Consider the following 18,662-nt stretch of genomic DNA (forward strand, 5'->3'; position numbering starts at 1 on the left):
CTTTTTCATTACTGGTTGATCTATCCTTTAAAGCAATTGAATCTGTTGTCACATTCAGTCTTGTGATACTGCGAGAATGCGCTTTTCCATCGGCCTGTAGGGATGCTGTGCTAGTGGGCTAAGGCTGCTCAAGTTTCTTCTAATCGTCTAATAACATCTGTAGAAAAGGTTAGGGATTACCCGTTTCACAATACAGCCCAATTAGTCACTATAATGTGTCATTTAAACCTCCATTATTGCGTACTGAATCAGTGAATAGCCTGAATTTTATCTCCTGCCATAAACACTGTGTATAGATCAATGCGGTTTTGAATTAGTATTCCAAAATTGTTTACTACTACTTTAAAGCGACTGACCTTTCTAACAGCCCAAAACATTTTATCCTGCTACAGGAAGACATAAATGGATCTCATTGTTTGTTTCTTTAACAGCCAGATTGTGGGTATGTGAGAGGAATGCAGTGCTTGACTTTCTGAAGTGATGACCCAAAGACGTACCAATGACTGTGGAGGTGTATCCTGGGATATAATTGGATGCTGATCCACAGACGTGTTTGGATGATGAGATTGGGGAATCATGAGCTGTGTCTCAGTGATTATGGGATGGCCTTGCCAAAGTCGCTGGTTTTATTTCATTGGCATAATTCCTACCAAAGTCAAAAGGCGATGATAAATCAAAACAGTGCGGGATGACTTATGCTTATCCTTTAGCGCTGGATTTATGAAATTAATTTTGGTCCATGCTTAAAAATGTATGATTGTAAACATGAAAATAAAAATATGAGAGCCAAGAGAGTAATTGACAATTATGTGCCTTAAAGGGGTAGTTCACCCAAAAACAAAATTCAAATAAAAATAATTTACGCTCTCATTTTTTTTTTTTTACAAAACCATGTAATTTTCTTCTGTAAAGTACAAAATGTCAAATTTTGAATAATGCAACTTTTTTGTGTATAATTACAAATAATAGGGAGCTTTGCAGGTTCAAAAGCTATGCAAAATCAGCATAAAATATTATAGCTTAGTCCATACTCATGCTCTATATTCCAAGTCTTATATCCTCCTTTCTTATTTCTTCTCCCATGAACTCTTGAACATTTTTAATGAATTAAGAATTACATTTTAGTCTGTTTCTCACGTATTGTGATCGTATTGCTTCAGAGAAGATATTGTGCTTAAGTTGAATAGACCACTTTATGATAATTTTTACTCATTTTGGAGCATGATAGCTCTGGTCCTCACTTTTATCATGATGTAAATATTCTTTAAAAAAGACTTACATCTACCTAAAGTATATTGTTTTTATTGATTTATATTACATTTTTTACATTTATATTACATTTTTAATTAAGTATCTTCATCTGACTTTTTTTAAACAATTGTTTTAGGATGATCCAGTACAGGTTAAAACCAGGCTTACACAGGCCTTTGTTTCCTAAAATCATAACAGTATTGGTCCAAATGTGGCTTAACTTGTAAAGAGGCTCTGAGCTCTGGCTCTCAGATACGCTCAGGCTGCAAGAACACGGAGAACTGTCTCACTGTGACTGGAGGTGTGAAGAGTGGAGGTCTGCGCGAAACGACTGACCATGTCCACTCACCGAGAGGATGAGAGAAGCATTTGTCTCTCTGTTTGCGTCTAACAGGTTTCTGAAATGTTTGCTGTTTCTAGTGCTTTATTCTGAATAATTTGTACTGGGAGATGTTCCAGTTGAGCGAAAAAAACAAAAACAATTATTTGACCATATTCAATAGAGTGCGATTTAGCTGTATAGGGGGCTGGTACTGAAGAGATGTGCTGCTCAAACAAACTGATTCGGACAGTGGCACTCAGTCACTGACAGTGGCACTTCCCACAGTGATGGGAAGGAACCTTAATTGGGCTAATCAGAGGGCTTTCAGCGACTTGCTCATTAAGAGAGGGTGTCTTCCTGCTCTTAATGCCAGTGAATAGCCTGCCAAAACTATAAACGTGAATCACTCAACTGCATCACTGGACTCAACAGAAACCCACGGAAAAAGGCCAGTTGTGAAATTCAAACATTAGACTGTGCGGTCAGTCTTTGGTCATCTGTGTTATTTCTCCATTTGAGGAAGTGTCACAGGTTTGGGGGGTGTTATGGGTTGTCAGCAGGCCCACATGGAATCATTGCCTGCAGATTTCCACAGAACTGAGCCTTCTGTAAGCTTCTGTGCTCCTGTGCCATCAATTTGATGATACTCTTACATTGGCTGGAAGGAACTGGGACAAACATTTTTATCAGCTGTTTTTCTTCCAAAAAAATTATTCAATTATTGTTGTTTGAAATACAAATCATTTGTAACGTTATAAATGTCTTTTTTTTAAAATCGTTACTTTTTTCCTGACCCTCAAAGACCCTTGTTAATCTGCCTTTAAAATGTCCACCTCCACTCCATTTATTATCCTAAATTAGATGGCTGGTTTGAGGTCATTAGCTGCATAAACACACCCGTCCACCCCATACAATCAGTAAGAATCCAACTACTAATATGGCCAAGACCAAAGAGCTGTCCAAAGGAACTAGAGTCAAAATTGTACACCTCCACAAGGCTGGAAAGGGCTATGGGGAAATTGCCAAGAAGCTTGGTGAAAAAGGTCCACTGTTGGAGCAATCATTAGAAAATGGAAGAAGCTAAACATGACTGTCAATCTCCCTCGGACTGGGGCTCCATGCAAGATCTCACCTCGTGGTGTCTCAATGATCCTAAGAAAGGTTCAGCCCAGAACTACATGGGAGGAGCTGGTCAAAGACCTGAAAAGAGCTGGGACCAGCGTTTCCAAGGTTACTGTTGGTAATTCACTAAGACGTCATGGTTTGAAATCATGCATGGCACAGAAGGTTCCCCTGCTTAAACCAGCACATGTCCAGGCCCGTCTTAAGTTTGCCAATGACCATTTGGATGATCCAGAGAAGTCATGGGAGAAAGTCATGTGGTCAGATGAGACCAAAATATAACTTTTTGGTCATAATTCCACTAAACGTGTTTAGAGGAAGAAGAATGATGAGTACCATCCCAAGAACACCATCCCTACTGTGAAGCATGGGGGTGGTAGCATCTTGCTTTGGGGGTGTTTTTCTGCAGAAGGCTACTGCACTGTATTAAAGAGAGGATGACCGGGGCCATGTATTGCGAGATTTTGGGGAACAACCTCCTTCCCTCAGTTAGAGCATTGAAGATGGGTTGAGGCTGGGTCTTCTAACATGACAATGACCCAAAGCACACAGCCAGGATAACCAAGGAGTGGCCTAGCCAGTCTCCAAACCTAAACCCAATAGAGGATCTTTGGAGGAAGCTCAAACTTAGCCAGAAACCTGACTGATCTAGAGAAGATCTGTGTGGAGAAGTGGGCTAAAATCCCTCCTGCAGTGTGTGCAAACCTGGTGAAAAACTACAGGAAACGTTTGACCTTTGTAATTGCAAACAAAGGCTACTGTACCAAATATTAACATTGATTTTCTCAGGTGTTCAAATACTTATTTGCAGCTGTATCATAAAAATAAATAGTTAAAAAGTCATACATTGTGATTTCTGGATTTTTTTTGTAGATTATGTCTCTCACAGTGGACATGCACCTACGATGACAATTTCAGACCCTTCCATGATTTCTAAGTGGGAGAACTTGCAAAATAGCAGGATGTTCAAATACTTATTTTCCTCACTTTAATTTTAGTTCTGTTAACCACAATTTCACTGTAAAAAGTGATCAGTTGACTTAACTTAAAAAACGTGAGGAAACCGTAAAATTATTAGGTAAATAAACTTAATCCGTAATTGAAAATATCAAATTATGTAGAGTTTGAATGTATTCCACATATTTTTCGTTAGCACTTTATTTTACTTTTATAATTTTTTTATTTTACAGTGTAGGGGAGACCGGGTATTGTTGTAACACGGGGAGAGTTGTAACAATACCAATTCCACAAATTACTGATAAGATGAGTCATATGACAGTTTCAGATCCCTCTGGCTTCCTTTATGATCCCACATGGAGGTTTTCCAATCTGCGTTGCTATCTCTTCTGAAGCTACAGCAGAAAATCTAATTCTCAGGTAAGAAAGTAAAAAAACAAAAACAAAAAAACAAGATAATATTTTGTTTAGTACGTCTACCATTGTAAATAATGTTGTGAGTTATATCAGGTCAAAGTGTAGTTTCTCTAGAAAAGAATGGTGTATCAACCTCCTGCTAATTTCAATTAGCACCATGCTAATACAGCTAACTAAACAATGAGTGACAGTGGTGGGGTAGGTGATAACGTGTTTTGAAACAACCATCCACTTACATACAAATAAGAACATTTTTGTGATTTTAATAATTATACAGAATGCCTATGTTTCTTATATTTGCTCTCGCTCACACACCCATATGAATGTGCACGTACAGACATGCACAAACAAACGCACACGTGCATACACAAACACACACAATATGCACATACAATCCCATATTCACACATATTTTATTGTTGCAGCCATTTATTTAAAATAAAACTGTTGTTGTGGCATATCACTTGCAGTACCCTTAGTTTTTGTGCATTTTGTCCAACTGTTACAACTTACCCCAGTATGTATAACAACCTACCCCACTAAATAAAAAAATAAAATAAAGTTTAATTTAGGAGCTGTTTAGGAGTGTTACAAACATACCTGGTCTCCCCTACATATGTACTTGTAACTGGGTAATAACTAGGAACTAACCCTAAACCTCAACCCTAGTACCTTATACAGTTGCTGGTCATATAATTAGAATATCATCAAAAAGTTGATTTATTTCACTAATTCCATTCAAAAAGAGAAACTTTATAAGTGAAACACTATATTCATTCATTACACACAGACTCATATATTTCTAATGTTTATTTATTTTAATTTTGATGATTATAACTGACAACTAAGGAAAATCCCAAATTTAGTATCTCAGAAAATTAGAATATTACTTAAAACCAATACAAAGAAAGGATTTTTAGAAATCTTGGCCAACTGAAAATGTCATGTATGTACATGAAAATTATAAGCATTTACAGAACTTAGTACTTAGTTGGGGCTCCTTTTTCCTTAATTACTGCAGCAATGCGGCATGCCATGGACTCTGTGGCATGGCTCAGGTGTTATGAGAGTCCAGGTTGATCTGATAGTGGTCTTCAGCTCTTCTGCATTGTTAGGTCTGGCATATCACATCTTCCTCTTCACAATACCCCATAGTTTTTCTATGTAGTTAAGGTCAGGCGAGTTTGCTGGCCAATTAAGAACAGGGATACCATGGTCCTTAAACCAGGTAGTGGTTGCTTTGGCAATGTGTGCAGGTGCCAAGTCCTGTTCGAAAATGAAATCTGCATCTCCATAAAGTTGGTCAGCAGCAAGGAGCATGAAGTGCTCTAAAACTTCCTGGTATACGGCTGTGTAGACCTTGGCCCTCAGAAAACGCAGTGGACCAACGCCAGCAGATGACATGGCACCCCAAACCATCACTGGGTGCGTTTAGATGCACACCAGTAAGCTGATAACTCCAAAAATCAGCTTATTGAAATAACCAGTTTTCTCAGTTTACATGCAAACCAGTAAACGGACAACGGAAGTTAACCGCGTTTACATGACTATTTATAAACCGGGTTATTTTCTTGTAGTGCCGTCACAAATAATAATGTCCATAGGCTATATCTGACTTGAGTTTTTCAAATGATACGTCAGTTGTGATGTTAAATAAAGCGTGCACTGTGTCAGCGGGAGATTTATGGCTCATATTATCCCTTATGAAGTTATGAAGTGTTTTGACTGAACCTCTTCTACTTCTGCTGCATGTGATGAGAATAACACATCTTTACAATTTTCTGTCTTAAACGACTCTGTGTTTGATATATGTCCTTATTTCATGCAAAACGCTAGCTCGCTCTATCTGGATGCGTTTAAATCTGCTCTAAATTTGCGTTGTGGCACCTATCACACATGCGCACTTCAGTAAGCCGACAGAAAGCAGGTTAATGTGTTTACATGCAGCGCGAAATCGAGGTAAGAGGCAAAAAACGACCTGTTCCGACCGGTTTCTGCTTTTGCCGTTTATGACCTTACTCCGATAAAAGAAAACCGGTTACCGCGTTTACATGACCATGTTCATTGTCGGCTTATTGGGCATAATCGGCTTAAGAACGTGTATGTAAACGCACCCACTGACTGTGGAAACTTTACACTGGACCTCAAGCAATGTGGAATGTGTGCCTCTCCTCTCTTCCTCCAGACTCTGGGTCCCTGATTTCCAAAGGAAATGCAAAATTTACTTTCATCAGAGAACATAACTTTAGACCTCTCAGCAGTCCTTTTTGCCTTTAGCCCAGACGAGACGCTTCTGTTCTGTCTGTTTTTCAAGAGTGGCTTGACACAAGGAATGTGTCTCTATAGCTGCAGTCCACTCTTTGCCCCCACATTTTTGAATGAGTTTTGTTTCATTATCTTCTCCAGAGTGTGGTTATCCCTATTGCTTGTACACTTTTTTTCTACCACATCTTTTCCTTCCCTTTGCCAATATGAATGTTCTTGGACACAGAGCTCTGTGCACAGCCAGCCTCTTTTGCAATTACTTTTTTGTGCCTTGTCCTGCTTGTGCAAGGTGTCAATGTTCGTCTTTTGGGCCACTGTCCAGTCAGCAGTCTACCCTATTGGGTCCTGCACACTGTGCGATTTTTCAAAATCCTTTGCGAATGTCCCTTGTCAGACTGTACGAACATGATCCCCGATGTAAGCCATGTCACACTGTAAGATCTCAGTTGGCATTAATGTCAGACTGCACGATAGTGAAGGCGCGCTAAAAACGGACGCGCGCAAGAAAACTCACCCGGAGCTTTATATCATCAATGAATGACGCGTTGGGTGATGGTGAACTGCATTACACGCGGGACTGAAATGCTGGCTACAAATAAATCTCTAGCTCTCGTTTTGGTCATAGTTTGTCTTGAAAAACGGAGATATTTGACTGTCGTCGTAGGAGAAGTCACACTGCAGGATTGTGTGCCAAATCTTCTGACACTGCCAGAATTTCGTCTGAGGTAAAATTTGATCGCAACGCTCATTAATCGGCTGCCGGTGAACATGTCAAACTAACGACCAAAGACGTCAGATTTTAGCCTAGGATCAGAGGAATCTTTTAGGATTTTCTAAATTTGTCTCAGACGGCCAAATCGTGGGCAAAATCGCACAGTGTGCACCCGGCTTAAGATTGTGTAGCCTACAGAACTAGACTGAGAGAACATTTAAAGGCCTTTGCAGGTGTTTCAAGTTAATGAGCTGATTAGAGTGTGGAACCAGCTGTCTTCAATATTGAACCTTTTCACAATAAATTCTAAATTTCTGATATACTGAATTTGGGATTTTCCTTAGTTGTCAGTTAAAATCATCAAAATTAAAAGAAACAAACATTTGAAATATATCAGTCTGTGTAATGAATGAATAAAATATACAAATTTAACTTGTTGAATTGAAAAAAGATAATTAAATGACCAGCACCTGTATTACCCAGTACTTGTAAATACACATACGTGCACATACTGTAAAATAAAGTGCAACAGATTTTTCCCTAAATTAAACATTGATAGCATCTGAGCCTAAACATCAGATAAGAATACTCTTTCACTTAGGTTCAGGTAACTGGTGAGAAAAGCAAAAGCACATTAGCGCACCGTAAAATGTTTTATTGAGATTACCGGTGACTCATGATGTGAGCATCATGATGCAACAGGCTGTTTGTGTTGAATAAGACAACCTTTTTGTCTGGTAATGAGAGAGAAAGTGTATCTACAGATTTCTGTCTCTCTCTGTCCTTACCTCACCTTTTTCCCCTCGCCAACAGTCCCCTCCTCCACCCACCCACTCTCATTAGGGCCCTAATTACTCTGTATATTTGTAAAGTGTTGAGTGTAAAGAGCACTAACTGTAGCACTTGGACTCATTACCTTGTTTATTATGATTTATTCCGGTTATTTGAAAAAATATGTCTGATCAGGAAATTATAAAATGTTATATAAATATGATATATGATAAAGATAATATATGGTGATCTAACAATGGACAACATGTTTACAGTATTTATTAACCAATGTTAATTTATATATATCATTAAAAAAACTCAGAGTTGTATTCTATATTTATATATAGTTAGTTAATACACCTTTAAAAGTCTGGGGTCAGTAAGATTACTTTTAAAAATGGATTCACCATGGATGCTGTAAACTGATTAAAAATCTATTCAAATATGCTGTTCTTTAGAATTTTTTATTTTAATTATAGAATCTTGAAAAATGTATCAATGTTTCCACAAAAATATTGCACAGCACAACATTGATGATGATAATAAGAAAGGAGAAGCAAAACAGCATTACGCTCTTAAAGTCTTTAATTTAAGCCTTTTTTAAGATTTATGCATTTCAATTAATGCACAATCCATAAATAGTTATTTAATGAAAATATGTAAAGTCTATTTTATTCAATTTGATGGATTTTTTTTTATTTTTTAGTGTATATATTTAATAATTTCCAAAGGATCATGTGACAAGATTTGCCATCAGGGGAATAAATTACATTTTAATAATTTATTAATTAATTACATTTTATAATATATTTATAATTTATACTGTACACTAATTTATTAAAATCAGGAAAAAATAGTATTACAGCATTATTGTTTATATTTTTGATCAAATTAATACAGCCTTGTTAAGTATAAGATGCTCGTTTCAAGAATCAAGAATTAAAAATTCAGAAACACGTTCCAACCCTAATTTTAGTGTGCATTAAAGATAACTTAATAATGTTCATGTTTTGGTGTATGTAGAATTTAACATTGACTAAAATTAATAAATACAATGAAAATGTTGTACTTCATGTTAGCTATTGTATTAACTAATGTTTCAAAGAAAAAAAGGTGTTACCAAATATATACCTAACAAGTAGATTCGTTGTTTCCATGTTTTAATTTGCTGTTGAAGTAGATATAATTCTGTTGTGTCACTAATAATACAGTGATTTGTTAATTAAAGCAATTTCTCAATTATGCGTTCTGGTCTGTACTTGTGTTCTCATGGACTTGTGAATCGTCATTAGTCGTTGCCCATTCAAAGTTCACATCTAGTCAAGTACAGTTCAAATCCCCTGATGTGTCCTTGATCCGGCCCCTTTATCGAGGATGCATCGAGAGGAGACTCGTGTGAATTCAGAAAAACCGGTATCCCAGAATGCATCTCGCACCGACCAAGCGTCAGTAGTGGATGAGAAAAGCAAAGTAATGTAATAATACTGCTTTTACTGTGTCACGAAATGTAGTTTTAAGACGTTTTCAGGCGAGAATGACGTTGTTTAAAGCTCAAATCTGTGGTTTATTCATAAAGAGAGCGCCTAATTGAACATTTGATCTGCCGCTTCGAAGTTATGAGATCCAGTCGATCAGCGCTCGCTTGTTAACCCCGCCGAATGCAGCCTTTCCTCGGATAGATCTTCTGACATTTGCCACTGGCTTTGGTGTCTATGAGATATAAAAATATGAGATATAATTCGTCTTGTGTATATCTAACGGGCAGTCTTTCGTCCCATGTCTCTACAATTTGTTCCCTGGCTATTCGTTTCGGCTGAGGGCAGAGTGAAGTTTCATTTATTTCTTTGATCATTAAAACGGATATTTAGCAAAAAGTGACTAGGTTGTGTTTTGTCATATTTCATTTTATTGTTGCCTTAAATATACAAACAGAGACAACCGGAGTAGCCAGAGCGGATTGAGTGATCAAGAAAGCCGTTGTTCCGTTCGCAGAATTACAAGACTTCCTCTGGAGTTCGCTGTGGACTTCAGACTTGCGTCCTTATTAGATCAGACTTGCCAAGTTTCACCCCAACTTGGCAAGTCTGATCTAATAAGGACGCAAGTCTGAAGTTCGCATACTTTTTTTGAGAAATGGTCTAACAGTCAGGATGAATTTATTTAGCCACTCCCCCTCGTTGACATCATTAGCTTGTTTCTGGTCAATGCAGTCACAGTGAAAAGCAACATTCCAACAACAGGCATTTTCTGCACATAGTTGCAAACGTGAAAGACGCAGTTGTCAGAATTCCCATGCGTGTCGTTTTTCCCAAGACAAAAGAGTGTTTCATGTTCTTGCACTGTAGTTAGGGATGTTACCCCTGCTGATACTGGGTCAATACATTGTTTATGTAAAACAAAAGGATAAATGTGATGTCCCGTCTAGACAAAATGCAAATGAATGTTGATAAACCTTTGTTTGTTATCGCGTTTTCCGGAGGCACGCAAACAAACATGCATAAAAACGTATTTTTCATTTTAAATGCTCGTTTATGACAATCGCAAATATTATGTAGCAATTTCAGTTAGCTATTTTCTGCTGAAAAACCATTAGGAGGAGTTTGTTTTGATCCACACATTCTGTTGATTACCCGTGATGCCAAGAAAACATAAACTGGTAAATCTATTAGTCAAAACAACAGCATGCTCTTTTTAATTGCTCTGAACTTTGCCCTTTCTCTTTTTCATTCTGTTACTGTGACACAACTATTACTGCAGATCCTTCAAATGTGAGAGGAGGATGTGACAGCATCATCTGGTCTTTCTTTGGCAACCTGTCTATCACTCTCAGGTTTCACTATAGCGTCCCTTTGTACTCCACACTGATCCTCAAGCCATTAGAGTCTATATCTCTGTCCATCATCTGCCTCAATTCTTTTGATGGAGCTTTTCACACAGATAGCTTTCACTTCATGTATAGGCGCTTTTTACTTCTAATAACTCATGATAAATAAGACTGCGTTCATCTACTCCAGTTCAGCACTGATCATGACAGAAATGATCGCAAACCGAGCCATCGGCAGCTCTTCATCTCCGAGCTGATCTATTGTTGATGAGGGGGTCGTGAAATGTTCAGGGGTCGGATTAAGATGTATGTTTTTCTCCAAAACCTACTCGTCACTCAGACACTTAGTAGCAGTTCATTACTAGGGGAGACAGAGAATGGTTTTAGTACTTTTTAAGTTTGTAACTCAGTTTTGTTTTGTGTTATTACAAACCTAATATTGAACTCCTCTATAGATACACCACAGTTTAAAAGTTTGAAACCTGTAAGATAAAAAAATATATATTATTACTTTTAATACTAACAATATCAGCCTAACACAACTTTTTTTCTATTTATTAAATTGGGGGAAGGTCTTACGATTTACTTGCCCTTTCACAAAAGAACGATAAAAATCATTTTTTTTATTTTTTCGAAATGTTGCTAATATATAAGGGATGGTTCACCCAAAAATTGGCCCATGATTTACTTACCCTCAAGTCATAGGTGTATATGACAATCTTTTTTTTCTGACAAATACAATCTGAGTTAAAAAATGTCCTGACTAATCCAAGCTTTATAATGGCAGTGAATGGTAGCCCAAAATTTGAAGTAAAAAAAAGTGCATCCATTCATTATAAAAGTAATCTACACGGCTCCGGGGGTTTAATAAAGGCCTTCTGAAGCAAATCGATTGATTTTTGTAAGAAGTATATCCATATTTAACACATTATAAAGTAAAATATCTCTCTTCCAGTGGACCACATTCCATATAGAACTAAACATTTTTTAAATAATAGTTTTAAAATAAAAAACGGATGGATGGATGGATGGCAGTTTTTTTCCCCTGTGAGGCTTTGAAGCTTTTCCAGTGGATTGTAATAAAATTATATAACATAATTGCTGTAATTTTGGATTATACAATTGTAGTAATCATGAATATATACACTCACCTAAAGGATTATTAGGAACACCATATTAATACTGTGTTTGACCCCCCTCTCGCCATTTTAGTACAGTGAACTCATTGTCATGTTCAAGAAACCAATTTGAAATGATTCGAGCTTTGTGACATGGTGCATTATCCTGCTGGAAGTAGCCATCAGAGGATGGGTAGGCTACATGGTGGTCATAAAGGGATGGACACCCCTAAATGTATTGAAGCAACTGCCATGTGATTGGTTGATTAGCAAATTGCATCAATGAGAAATTGAAATTGGTGAGAGTTTTAACTATATATATATATATATATATATATATATATATATAGCAATTTTCAGTTTATTTCTGCTAAAAAACATGAATTATTTTTTATCCACAAACGCTGATTACTCACGATTTCCATCCATTTATCATTCATCTGTCTCTCTGTCCATCTATCTCAATCCTTCAATCATCTATCCATTTATTTAAATCCATCCATATGTATCATCTATCCATTTATCTGAATCCTTCCATCCATCCATTCTATTTACAAACCAGAAGTATTTTTTTTGTCTAAATTGTTAGTTAATTATTAGTTCTAAGTGTTTCATCTGATAGTGTTACAACTGTCCCATTCCCCAATTTGTGTACGTCTCCTTCAAAGTGTAATGTCTAACCTCCAGAATGGGAACAGAAGGTGTAGATGTATTTCGGAGTGTGTATTGCAGATGATGAGAGTATGAGAGATACAGTATGACTAGAAGCCTTTTTTAATGAAGCATCTGTGCTCATGTCTTTATATTTCTCATATTTATCATCTGGCCTAAGAATAAATGAACACAATTACTTTAAAAAATGTCTGGTCATTTTTTTATCACCCTTAAGGTAGTGTGATCAGGGCTTTGCTTGTGCGCCATTTCAGCTTCATCCAATATTTAAGATAATTCTGTTTCAGCAGCAAATGTGAAAGAGAGATGTTGGAGAGATGATTGGTCAAGGCATGCTTTATGGGTTTATTTATCATGACATTGAATTATTGATCTGTTTAGAGATGGATTGTTTCAGTGACTGACCGTCTCTTGTCATCTGAGAGCAAAGACAGACAGATGGCTGTCATTGTGTGAGCGCCGTTTTGCACATTCTCATAATGGCGGGAACTAAACGTACCAAACATATGCACTGCCCAGCAGGACCCAGCCACTGTAAGTAATGTCCATACATCTGAACCCCATCTCTCACACACACACACACACACACACACACACACACACACACACACAATGTGTGAGGATACACACTTAACGTACACATGCTCAACAAATTAGACAGCCTCCTGAGACTATAGAACGTGTTTGGATTACGATTTTGTTGATGACATTTTTAACTCAACATTAATCACCTAGTCTTTTGATAGAGCATATTCCTGTGATTGAATATGTAAAGACAGACATGGCCTTGATCTGCACATCTCCGCTTCTGAGAAGCTGTAGAACATGAACATTTGCAGACACTGATGATGAAAGCTACAGCTTTTATTTCAGGCACATTTGTATTCATCAGTTCTTCAGGCTGTGATACCGAAACTGATTTTCTTCTACAGTACCTTGAGCTATTGTTCTTGAAGGCATTAAAGTTTCCTTCATCATATATTTATGAAGCCTATAGTGCATCAGTTAAATGCTCCCCTAGGATTACAACATCTACTCACATGTAAATGAAGAAGCAGGTTGTATGTCAGAATTTGATATCTTTTACAGTTTCGCCACTGAAAGCACATGAACTTCAGTCATACAACAGTTTTGATGATGCAACAATTTTGCAATATTTCACATTTTGTGGTCTAACAATGCAATGTTAAATGGTGTAAGTATTCAGTGTTGGAAAGTAATTAAACTAGATATATGACACTACTAACTTAAAGGTGCACTATGTAGGGATTTTGCAGTAAAACATTCAAAAACCACCAGGCTAGTGTTATATTTATAAAACATATTTTGTTCAGTTGAGTTCTTACAACCCAAATGTTTCCAACTTTAATTGTTATTTTAACAAGAAAATTGTTATTTTAACCAAGATCCGGGATGTCTAAGGGAGTCGCCTGTCAATTGCGTCATATCTGCGTTACCCTCGGTAAATATTCAGCTTTACACTTAGCAGTGTGAACATGTCACAGCAGCTGCTGAGTGAATGCACAGAGTAACGTCATAACATCATTTTAAACACACTTAAATCTAATACAATAAACAGAACTGCGTTACCTCATACTCATACCTCATGACAGAAAAAGCGGAAATGGTGCTGGCGACTATGTCCCATCATTATAAAAGTCCCGCTGTTTGCGAGCCGTGTGTTTGCGCAACAGTCGCTCCAGCGGCCTTGCTCAGCTCCACAACACTCGGTCCTGCTATGCTTCATACTACAGTTATGTTAATAACCGCATTCATAAACATGATTTCTGCCAGAAAGACTCGGAAGAATTAATGTTGTAACAATAACATTTATTTAGGAGCTCAGTAAGCAATCAAGTTCTTTGGCGTAGGCCCCATTTGTAATTCGCATTCCGAGGGTACGGAATCTGCGTATCCTGCCTGATTACAGAGGCAGGGGCGCAGCTCACCCCCCCGTGAAGTACAAAAGGGGGCCATCTGGTGGTGGTGGGGTGGATGGAGGGAGAGACATCCTGAAGTCTTCAGGGTAGAGGGGAGATCCCGTCTGGTGGTGTTGAGGATGATATGAAAGCCTGGCTGGTTGTGTAGGGGGGGATGGAGGAAAGGTCCCATATTGGTGGTGGTGGGGAGGATGGTGGTGCTGAAGCAGTAGTATCTGCGAACTCAAACATGAGTAAGTACAACCTTTATATGCTCCGGTAAAGGATGTGATTGGATAGATGAGAAGGTAATTAGTGACGTAACGATTGAGTCTTCCCGGCAGAACTTGCGCTTAACTTCATTTCTGCCAGAAAGACTCGGAAGAATTAATGTTGTAACAATAACATTTATTTAGGAGCTCAGTAAGCAATCAAGTTCTTTGGCGTAGGCCCCATTTGTAATTCGCATTCCGAGGGTACGGAATCTGCGTATCCTGCCTGATTACAGAGGCAGGGGCGCAGCTCACCCCCAAAAATAGGTGGAAGGAGGATCCACCGTGAACGGGGCCCACCCCCAAAGAACGGTTTATGAAGTATACTCACGGTCCTTATTCCTGAAGTTCCTAATGAAGAGAAAGAAGAGAAAAACAATTAGATTTTAGACCATATACTATTTTGGGTTAAGATTCGAAACCGCCGGCAAGTGTATTCCCTGACGCCAGATTCACAGCTACCGTGATGTACGGAAATATAGGCCGGAGGCCATCTTTTGATTGAACACGTGGGCCACAGACCATCTTTTGATAAGACACATGGGCCACAGGCCGTCTTTTGATAGGACACGTGGGCCACAGGCCGTCTTTTGTTCGGACACGTGGGCCACAGGCCGTCTTTTGATCGGACACGTGGGCCACAGGCCGTCTTTTGATCGGACACGTGGGCCACAGGCCGTCTTTTGATCGGACACGTGGGCCACAGGCCGTCTTTTGATCGGACACGTGGGCCACAGGCCGTCTTTTGATTGGACACGTGGGCCACAGGCCATCTTTTGATAGGACACATGGCCGCAGCCATTTTTTGATAGGACGCATGTCCAACGGCCAACATCTGATAGGACGCATGGCCACAACCATCTTTTGATAGGACGCATGTCCAACGGCCAACTTCTGATAGGACGCATGGCCACAGACCATCTTTTGATAGGACATATGTATCACAGACCATCTTTAATATAGTGTAAGACCACTGAAACATAACATCCTGCCAATTCGGCTCGGAACACCACCACCAGTAGTTAAATGGGAATTTACCATTATTGGAGAGCTTGCTGAGCTTCGAGGATGATTTTTGAATCCGTTTTCATACAGACTTGAAAGCAAAAGAAGACCATCTGCCCAGGATTTTGATGGCTGCTGTAGAGATGCCGCACTCGGCTGCTGGAGTGACTGCCCCGATCCTAAAGAATGTCTGGTATGGAGGAAAGACTGCAACTTATAAGGACAGATGAGAGGTGTGTGTCTAAAACCCGGCCTGAGAGAGAGGAGCGCCATTGTGAAAATATAAACCTTAGCCAAACATTAAGATATAAGATCATGGATGTAAGGGAAGAATACTTACCGTATAACATTTAATTAAAGGACTTTGATAATAAAATGTAACTTATCTGATGCTCATTACGACACATGGCTAATCTTAGAATTACCTGAAGGTTTAGCATACTATAGGTTTAAAGTGCTGAAGAAAACCATCTTGAGTAGGGCTGCACGATAATTCGCTATGTTGCACGCAATTTGGCAGAGGCTGTGATAATTGCCTGCGCAGCTTCTCAGAGCGGGACAGCCGCGATCGGCAGCAGCGCTGCTCCGCAAGTCAGAGGGCCCTCTTGCGCAGGGAACTCCAAGGGCTTGGAGAATACCTTTACAGGAACAAGCCAGACGACTAAAACAACCATAGTCTCGTGGTGAAAAGGCAAAGTAGAGATGAAGGCCACCTGCACAGAGACCATGTTAGACCACAGAGAAGTTCATGAAGCTTATAGATACTAATGAAAACAGGATCAGTGGGCAGTAGTAATTCGAGAAGCATACCACCACCTGTGATTGCATGATAAGTATTACTTGACGTTGGAGTGTTTGAGCAATTTGCATCAGAACTTGCTTGTACTATAATGCTGATGGCGTCGATGTACACAACACCATGATAGAGGAAGCAGACTCTGCATGTTTGAGCTGCATTTGTAGCGACCTCATCCGAGAGAATGTCCTATTCATATACGAGTTGGAGAACCATAGTTCTTTGTATCTGCAGTTGGAGGAGTTGCAACCATTGGTGTGACTTCCACTTACGGCTTGATAAAGTAGCCATCAGAACCTGTTGAGGGAACCCACAAGAGAGAAACCTGAACAGCATGACCGATGAGTGAAAGAATTAGATCAAAATATACAAACTATTGAGGACCTCAAGATATGCCCTTGCAGAAAATAAATGCATAATTATATGATGGCACTTGACTAGCTAATGGCCATAGCTAGCTGCTGGACCCTGTAAAACCTATGAGAACGATCAATACAATAATCATCTTTGGCCCTATCCCGAATGGCACCCTAAACCCTCGCGGTCTTCCTCTGAGTCCACACTTTCGCTAAGTAATGTCGCTTTGACTGCCGGGAAGAAATCCTCTGCAAAGCTCGCAAACTTGCGGGCTCAGCTGAAGGGCGCATCCAGGCCGCATAGCAGACGCAAAGGGGGCGCTCACGAGCACCCTTTTAAGCTTAAATGACGAATGGAACACGCTACGGCACCGCGGACCCAACGGACACGCGCAGAGATGGCCATAGTAGGGCCACAAGACTAAAAGTACACGTGAGTGTGCCGTTTGGGACAGGGCCATAGAAACCCAAATCCGGGTTCGTACTGTGCAATTGAGACAAAATATTGCGATCCTGAAAAGTTTTTCCTTGGCTGACATGTCTTTAATAGTTATTTGATAATTCACTAACTGCTAATTTTGCCTGCGAGGGAACACGTTCAACCGATGTAGAATAGATTTGAAACGCTGTGTGGTCAGATTAGACAAACATTTTACATTGGAGAAGGATTTTAGCTGCAATTAAGCATTGACAGTTCGTGCATTTTATAAAGGGAGCACCCTCCACTCACTAAATTCATAAAGATATGATCATTATGATTCTGCGCTGTGGTTTAATTGCTATACGGGATGCTATCATATTAAAGACGGTTAATTTGTGTACAGAAGAAAATTAGTGTTGCTATCTAATAACCAGTTGAACCTTGTTTTGATGTGAACCTTAACCGACTTTTGCGCATTAAATGCAAGCGAGAATACACGTATGCGTTTTATTATAATTGAAGCACTGTGTCCTAGTGCATCTGACAGAAAATGTACAGATGTAGCTGATGAAAGCTATTTGAATATCATTGCATTATAAATAATATATTACTGAAACACCCAACATGGCATAAAGAAAACAGACCAACCATATATTGTCGCGATTGTGAGTTTGTTGTCTTCGAACGTGTCTATCTGCATAGCGATCTCTGCAAGGTTTGTTTATGCCAGGGAGTTCCTGGAATGTTGCATGTTTGTCTGTTCTTCATATGTCATATATGACTAAATGTTCAGTAGTATAGCTTGCCAGCACCCTCCAGCTGCCAGTATGAGCTGAAAACATAGTACAACATCACTCAATGATGGAAGCACAGATTTTGGATAAGATTGAATAAATATAACTCCTCTGTAAAAATTGACTCAGACATAAGAGAATCTAATGATATTTCTCCACATCTGCACGCATTTGAACTAGAAGCCCTGAGGGATGTTTTTGTACCAACGCTATAAGTCTTTTGAATAAGAGGTAAGAAATGTGAATATTTTAATTTTGTCATTGTGGATGTATTGTATTGTTAGATGTATTTATTGGATGTTGTGTACTGTAAATTGTTCTGTGATTGTGTGGCGAGACCAAAGATCAATTTTCAGCTTAGGCTGAACAATAAAGTACTACTAGTCGGGATCCTCATAACGACCATGACGCGCATTATAAGTCACAAGACGCCGATCATCAGTCATAACTCCTGGCACATGTTAACGCTATAAGTTGAGAATAAAACCGAGGTGAAATTAAAATAAACTTTATTCTTAGATCTTTGTAGTGATGTATGGTTTGTCAAGGTAATTACTTACATCTGATAGTAATTTTGAGCTAATACAAGCAAAGAGAGCTTCAGCACGACCACATCCTGCGGACCATAAGAGGTTAATGGATGCGTACGTTTATAAAGCAATAAAGAG

General features: G+C 38.9%; 1 protein-coding gene across 3 annotated transcripts in view; it reads left to right on the forward strand.

Annotated features, from left to right (window-relative positions):
• Positions 1 to 18,662, forward strand: part of mfsd3 (major facilitator superfamily domain containing 3) — a 106,954-nt gene that overhangs the window by 48,400 nt on the left and 39,892 nt on the right. For 2 of the 3 annotated variants that reach the window (XR_010904400.1, XR_010904399.1), the window contains exon 9: positions 432 to 872. The exons of the other annotated variant lie outside the window; for it this stretch is intronic. The gene's annotated coding sequence lies outside the window, so the exon portion shown is untranslated. Of the gene's footprint in view, positions 1 to 431; positions 873 to 18,662 lie in introns of those variants that run through there. 3 annotated transcript variants of the gene reach the window in all.

Source organism: Pseudorasbora parva, chromosome 3 (assembly GCF_024679245.1).
Source record: "Pseudorasbora parva isolate DD20220531a chromosome 3, ASM2467924v1, whole genome shotgun sequence".
NCBI lineage: Eukaryota > Metazoa > Chordata > Actinopteri > Cypriniformes > Gobionidae > Pseudorasbora > Pseudorasbora parva.